Genomic DNA, 7,769 nt, shown 5'->3' with positions numbered 1-7,769 from the left:
GATGGTGGAACCCTAGTGATTTCTTAATTTTATTCTCCCAAAACTGTTTTCTTTTCTCTTTAGCTCTAATATTGCAGATTTTTTATTTTACTTCATTAATTTAGTTTTTATTTTAATTAGGTTATAAAATCAATCACTTCAATTTCTACTTTACAATAATTAAATGGAATCTGATTAGTTCGAATTATTTAATAATCCCTGTGGAGACGACCTTGCGAAATCCGTTTATACTACAATAACTTTGTGATTCTTGCAAGTAAAATAGGAGGTTTAAGCCCGTTCACATGAGTAGTAAAAATCCATTCAAGAAAATGGCGCCGTTGCCGGGGATTATTTAAAATAATCCCTACGAATCAGATTTTCAATTAGTTATTGCTGTTTATACATATAAAAAAAATTTAATTTTCGTTTTCATTTTCTCTTTACTGATTACAACAGTACAGCGGTGCAGATTTCAAAAATCTGTGCATGGTCAGCACCCGTTCAACAGTGCAAAAATTGATTCCATTTGATCCAGAACTTGAGTAGAATTTAAGGAGAAAATGCAGGGAGCGAACTTTGCAGAGGGTTCCTCCTCTGCGGGTAACTTGTCTACAATCTTTAAATTCTGGGGACCTGCACAACAAAGATAAAATGGCGTTTGTAATTCCAGAGGCAGGTCTGCCCCTGGGTGATTCACTGACAGCCCATACCACAAATATATACCAAGTTGCATTACTTATCCGGCAGTGGAGGAAGGGACTGCATTTGAAATAAAACAGCACATGTTGAATGTTCTACCTACGTTTCATGGGTTATCATCTAATGATCCTAACATGCACATTGCATAATTTTTAATGGGGTGCAAAAACATTTTGGTGAGGGGATTTTCAGCTGAATCTATTAAGTTGCGTTTATTTCCATACACACTGAAAGATCAAGCAAGGAGATGGCTCCTCACACTCCCATCTGGAAGCATTAGTACTTGGGCCCAACTTAGCGAAATTTTTTTAAACAAGTATTATCCGGCGTCTAAGACTCTTGACATGAGAACTCAGATTTTATCTTTCGCCCAAAAACCAAATGAAGAGTTTCATGAGGCGTGGGAGCGGTTTAAGGAGTTGATTAGAAAATGTCCACATTCGGGTATTAACACTACTGATCAAATGCATATATTTTTTAGAAGGTTGAATATGACTACAAAAACTCTTGTTAACGCTTCTTGCGGAGGTTCGTACAAGGATAAAAATGCCCAAGAGGCTTGTTTGTTATTTGAAAAAATGGTAGCGGATACACAACAGTTGGCAGTTGAGCAGCCACAATCTAGGTTTGTTTTATCGATGTCTAACGGCTCTCCGTATGTTACAGCACAAATTGAAAACATGGAGAAAAGTCTTGACGCAAAATTTGACATGTTATTACAGAGAATACCAAGTTCCCAGGTTGCTGTACAGCAGCCCTTACAAGCTGCTTGCAGCATTTGCAACATGATAACTCACGATTTTATGAGCTGCCCACATAAAGATGTTTCTCCAGATTTTATAGCAGAGCAAGTTAATGCATTTAACAATTTCCAGCGCCCCCGATATGACCCGTATTCTAATTTCTACAACCCAGGTTGGAGAGATCATCCTAATCTAAGGTGGGACAAGGAACAGCACACAAGGCCTCAATTTCAACAGCAGGTACAACAACCTGCTGCACCTAAGGCTGCTTGGGAGGTTGCAATTGAAAAATTGGCAAAGACTGCCACTCAAGAAATTCAAAATCTACAGGCAACAGTGAAAAACATGGAAAAACAGATGGGGCAGATTGCTTTGCAGGTTTCTGGAAGGGCACCAGGTACATTTCCCAGCCAAACCGAACCAAATCCAAGGGGAGGTGCAGATTGCAAGGCAGTTAGAGTTCTACGTTCCGGTAAAAGTTTTGATAACAGGGATGAAAATTGCGTTCAAAATTCGCGGGTGGCTTCACAGCCAAAAACAGATTCGAGGAATGTTGAAAAATCTGCCAATTCGAAAGATTCTGAACAGTCATTGAACAGTTCCGAAAAAGGTGCAAATATTGTTGCGGATCGCGTGTATGAGCCACCTATGCCTTATCCTGAAAGGTTGAAGCCTAAAGTTAAAGATCAACAATTGACAGAATTTATGAAGACTTTGTTGAAGGTTCAGATTAATCTGCCGTTAATTGATGCCATCAAGAACATTCCGTCTTAAGCCAAGTTTTTGAAGGATGTTTGCACAAAGAAAAAGAAGCTTGTTGATTTTGAGAAAGTGATTCTTACAGAACAGTGCAGCGCTGTTCTGCTTCACAAGTTGCCCTCAAAGAAACAAGATCCAGGGAGTTTTACAATTTCATGCACAATTGGAAATTCTCATTTTAAACGTGCTTTAATTGATTTAGGTGCTAGTATTAATTTAATGCCTTTTTCTGTTTTTCATAGACTGGGATAAGGAGAAATCAAGCCTACATCAGTTATTCTACAACTAGCGGACCGTTCAGTTACTTATCCAAGGGGTATTATTGAAGTCCTAATTATTAAAGTGGATAATCTCTATCTTCCTGCATATTTTGTGATTTTGGATATGGATGAAGATATGCAAACACCGATTATTTTGGGACGCCCCTTCATGGCAACAGCTAGAACGTTAATTGATGTAGAGGCTAGAACACTTACACTTAGAGTGCAAGATCAATCTATTGTGTTCAGGTTGTTTGAAGCTACTAAAAGGCCATGTGATGTGCATGATTGTATGCGTGTTGATGTGCTTGATAGCTTATTACATGCTGAAATTATGCCACGTTTGACATCTGATCCATTGTTAAATGTGTTGCATGGGTTTGAGAATAAAAATACAGAAGATGAAGCGGTTTTTGAGTATGTTTCAGCTTTGGAAAGTGTTCCTTTTCAACCCCCACGTTGGAGGCACGTTTTTGAGAGTTTGGGGGAACCCAAAAAGCTGTTGCAACCTTCTAAGGTACAGCCACCTAAACTGGAGTTAAATGTGCTTCCAGAACACTTGAAATATGCTTATTTGGGTGCAGATTCTTCGCTGCCAGTTATTATAGCTGCTGATTTATCATCAACAGAAGAAGATAAATTGTTGCACATTTTAAGGAGTCATCAAGATGCAATTGGCTGGACTATAGCTGACATTAAAGGGATCAGCCCTACAATTTGTATGCACAAAATTTTGATGGAGGATGGAGTAAAACCTGCTATTGACGCTCAACGTCATTTGAATCCGATTATGAAAGAAGTTGTTTGTAATGAAGTTATGAAGCTTTTAGATGCTAGGATGAGCTATCCTATTTCAGATAGTAAGTGGATTAGTCCAACTCAAGTGGTGCCAAAGCGTTCTGGTATTACAGTTGTGAAGAATGATAATAATGAACGTGTGCCTACTCGTTTGACCACTGGGTGGCGTATGTGTGTTGATTATAGAAAGATCAATGTAGGTACTAGAAAAGATCATTTTCCATTGCCATTCATTGATCAAATGTTGGAAAGGTTGGCTGGTCGTGCGTTCTACTGTTTCTTGGATGGCTATTCAGGGTACAACCAGATTCCAGTTGCCCCTGAGGATCAAGAAAAGACAACCTTTACTTTTCCTTTTGGGACTTTCGCATATAGAAGAATGCCTTTTGTTTTGTGCAATGTGCCTGCCACGTTTCAGCATTGCATGATGAGCATATTTACCGGGTTAGTTGAACATGTAGTTGAGGTATTTATGGATGACTTTTCTGTTTTTGGGGATTCTTTTGACCAATGTTTGTAGAATTTATCTCTAGTTCTTGAAAGGTGCATTAAGACCAACCTGGTTTTAAATTGGGAAAAATGTCATTTCATGGTTAAGCAGGGAATTGTCCTAGGCCACTTGGTTTCTAACAGGGGTATTGAAGTTGATAAGGCTAAAATTGATGCAATTGAAAAGTTGCCACCCCCAACAACTGTTAAGAGTGTTCGATCTTTTCTTGGCCATGCTAGGTTTTATAGACGGTTCATCAAGGATTTCTCCAAGATTAGCCGACCATTGTGTAATTTATTGGCTAAGGATGCTCCTTTCGTTTTTTATGAGGCTTGTTTGGAGGCCTTCAAGAAGTTAAAGACACTCCTCACTACAACACCCATTATTGCAGCACCTAATTGGAGCTTACCTTTTGAATTGATGTGTGACGCATCAGATTATGCAGTGGGAGCAGTTCTTGGACAGCGGAAAGATAGGCTTCCCCAAGTTATTTATTATGCTAGTCGAACCCTCAATGATGCACAACTAAACTATGCTACCACATAGAAGGAATTGTTGGCAGTTGTTTTTGCATTGGAAAAATTTCGTTCGTATTTAGTTGGGGCTAAAGTGATTCTTTATACAGATCATGCAGCTTTAAAATATTTGTTGTCTAAAAAAGATGCTAAGCCTCGATTGATTCGTTGGATTCTTTTATTGCAAGAGTTTGACTTAGAAATCAGAGATAAAAAGGGTAGTGAAAATGTGGTGGCTGACCACTTGTCTAGATTGATTATTCGACAGCTTCAGAAGAGGATTCCCTACCACTGAGGGAGAGTTTTCCAGATGAACAGCTATTTGCAGTCCAATTCCGTACACCATGGTTCGCTGATATTATTAATTATTTGGTTAAAGGTGTAGTGCATCCAGATTTAACGTTGCAGCAGAAAAAGAAGTTTTTATCTGATGTCAAGCATTATTTCTGGGATGAGCCATACCTATTTAAGTATTTCCCTGACCAGATTATTCGCAGGTGTATTCCTGAAGCCAAACAGGAAAGTGTTTTAAGGTTTGCTCATCATTTTGCTTGTGGGGGACATTTTGGCCAGAAAAGAACAACAGAGAAAATTTTGCAGAGTGGGTTATTTTGGCCAACACTTTTTAAAGATGCACATAATTGGTGTAAGGCTTGTGATCGGTGTCAAAGAGTCGGCAACCAGTCCAAAAGGAATGAGATGCCCCAGCAAAGTATTTTAATTGTTGAATTATTTGATGTTTGGGGCATTGATTTCATGGGACCATTTCCATCATCCCATGGAAACCACTATATTTTAGTTGCTGTGGAATATGTTTCTAAGTGGGTCGAGGCCATTGCAGCACCCATTAATTAGGGATCAGTGGTTCTGAAGTTCCTCCAAGGGGTTATATTTCCGCGTTTTGGAATTCCACGCGTTATTCTTAGTGATGAGGGGAAGCACTTTATTAATAAACCATTTGCTAATTTGTTGGTAAAATATGGGATTAATCATCGTGTGGCTACACCTTATCATCCACAGACATCTGGTCAAGTGGAAGTTTCAAACAGAGAATTAAAACGCATTTTGGAGAAAACAGTTGGTTCAACACGTAAAGATTGGAGTTTAAAATTAAATGATGCATTGTGGGCCTACCGGACAGCTTATAAGACTCCTATTGGGATGTCACCATTTCGACTCGTTTATGGGAAAGCATGTCATTTACCTATGGAGCTTGAACATAAGGCTTACTGGGCAATTAAAGAGTTAAATTTTTCGTATGTCTCAACTGGGGAACAACTTAAATTGCAGCTCAATGAGCTGGAGGAAATTCGTCAGGCTGCTTATGAAAGTTCTCGCATTTACAAGGAAAGAACTAAGGCGTTTCATGATAGTCAAATTCTACGAAAAGAATTTCAACCAGGGCAAAAGGTTCTGCTATTCAGTTCACAGCTAAAGCTGTTTCTAGGGAAATTGAAATCTCGCTGGACTGGGCCATATTTGGTTACTAAAATCTATTCTCATGGGGCAGTTGAAATAACTAATGAGGCTCAAGGCAACGCATTCAAGGTGAATGGTCACAGGCTGAAACCATACGTGGAGTCACCCTTTGATACTGCATACGAGTCTTTGACTCTGAAGGAACCAGTGATCTAGCCACCGGAATTCCGCAACGTCTAGCTACAGACTTAAAATAAAGCGCTTATTGGGAGGCAACCCAATTTTTCTAAACTTTTTCCTAATTTTAATTTTCGTTTGATTTTCTCTTTAATATTAAAAAAAAAAAACATACATTAAAAAAAAAAAAACAAAAAAAAATTGAAAACAATTGAAAAATGGAAGATTGCAGGTTGATTTTATTTACCCAATTTATTTGATTTTATTTTAATTTATTTTTTTACGCATATTGGTTAATTGCAGGTTGCGCACGTGGAAAATAAAGCGCGTCCTATGCTGGAATCCTGCACCCAGCAGCAAGTCTAACGTTCACATCAACCACATCTACACTATGCTGGAAATTTAAAGCAGTCAACATAAAAAATCATTCACAGATGCAAGTTTGGGGGAGATTGTTGCAGATCCAGCACATAGACATAATTTTGAGCAGTTAAATTTCTGCAGCTCAGTTTTGCAATGCATGGAGAAGCACAGTTAAATCACAGATCCATACACCACAGAACTGAGTAAAGCTATTATTACCATATCTACAACAATTCAACTTGCAAGGATATGAAATTTTACCTCCCAGATTCACCGATCTGGGCTCTTGGAAGCTTGTGCCGTTTTTGTCTATTGAAGCTGATGTTTGTCCATCCGCTTCCCTTCCCATGGGCTCTATCATGGATCAGCATTCCCTGAGCATAAAAAAAAAAAAAAAAAAAAAAAAAAAAAAAAAACAACAACAATGAAACCATGCTGGGACATAAATACAATTTTTACAAATCAAGACACCACAACCCAGGATTCGTTTTACCTTTGGATAGGAGGCGGATTTGTGATGTCCAAGCGGGTCCTGTTTTCTTCCTTTGTTCTGGGACCAGATTGTCGTCCTACACAGTTCACAACAGAAAGACTAATGACATTATGGCTTTTTGATCCAGGTTATGTATCATTTAAAACACACAACATTGTGAAATTCATTTTAGGTCTACAGATCTTATTCATTTTGTTATTTGTTCATCAGATCTCGGCTCCTTTACGTTTTAGGGTCCATATTTTTCGTGGTCATTTAGTCTTCGTTAAGTCTAACGCATTTCCAGTCCCCTTTCATCATATACATGTTAGTTCGTATGTTGTTAGCTCGATGCATGCTTAAACCCGCATATACATATGGTTTTTGTTAACATTTTTCTCAGATCCATGGACGAAATTAATCAGGCCATTTAAATCAGAGCAGGGTTGAGTTTATACCTTCATAACCAATATATCACGACTTTTAAGATGTGTCATGCTTTCTGTCCAATGGATTTTCAGTTTGAGAAATCTTTCTCTCGGATCTTTCACGGATCTGAGTTTTCTGCATACATACCATACCATTATAATTACATGCACAAGTAATGAAGATATTTTCTCAGAACATGGGGTTCATTAACCTACGGAGTACAAGATTTTTACCTTTTGCAGGAACCGGATTTGCAGTGTTGTAGTTGTTGTTCCTTTTCATTGCCGTTGCAGAGTTTTCAAGTCATGGCCGTTTACACATTCATAATATACACAGACCTGAGACCAACATGCATCAGTCACAGAACCATGGTGTTCAACCAGTTACTCAGAGACTACAAAAAAAAAAAAAAAAAAATGAAAAAGGGGGAACACGGACGAAGATTACCTTTGTGGCTTCAAATGTGCTACCATTTCTATGACAAAGGTGTGGGTTTGGGGTTCTTGCCGAGAAACATGAATATCGTTGGGTGGTTTAGGGTGCAAGGTTTGTGCTGTTACGAGAGAGGAGGAGGCTGAATTTCTCAAGAGACAGAAGGTTCTTGCATTTTAGAGAGAAAAATGTGAGAGACAGAGAGGTCTTTTCATTTTAGAAAAATGGGGT

General features: G+C 38.5%; 1 non-coding gene and 1 pseudogene across 1 annotated transcript; both read right to left on the bottom strand.

Moving 5' to 3' along the window:
* Positions 1-302: 302 nt before the first annotated feature.
* On the bottom strand, positions 303-7,261 carry LOC126609269 (uncharacterized; annotated as a pseudogene).
* LOC126609438 (small nucleolar RNA R71) lies at positions 1,023-1,127 on the bottom strand. Its single transcript, XR_007618158.1, has one exon. It is a non-coding gene; the product is annotated as a small nucleolar RNA R71 (small nucleolar RNA).
* Positions 7,262-7,769: the final 508 nt, after the last annotated feature.

The sequence above is a fragment of the Malus sylvestris genome, chromosome 16 (assembly GCF_916048215.2).
Source record: "Malus sylvestris chromosome 16, drMalSylv7.2, whole genome shotgun sequence".
Taxonomy (NCBI): domain Eukaryota; kingdom Viridiplantae; phylum Streptophyta; class Magnoliopsida; order Rosales; family Rosaceae; genus Malus; species Malus sylvestris.
This window is presented reverse-complemented; position numbering and strand designations above follow the sequence as displayed.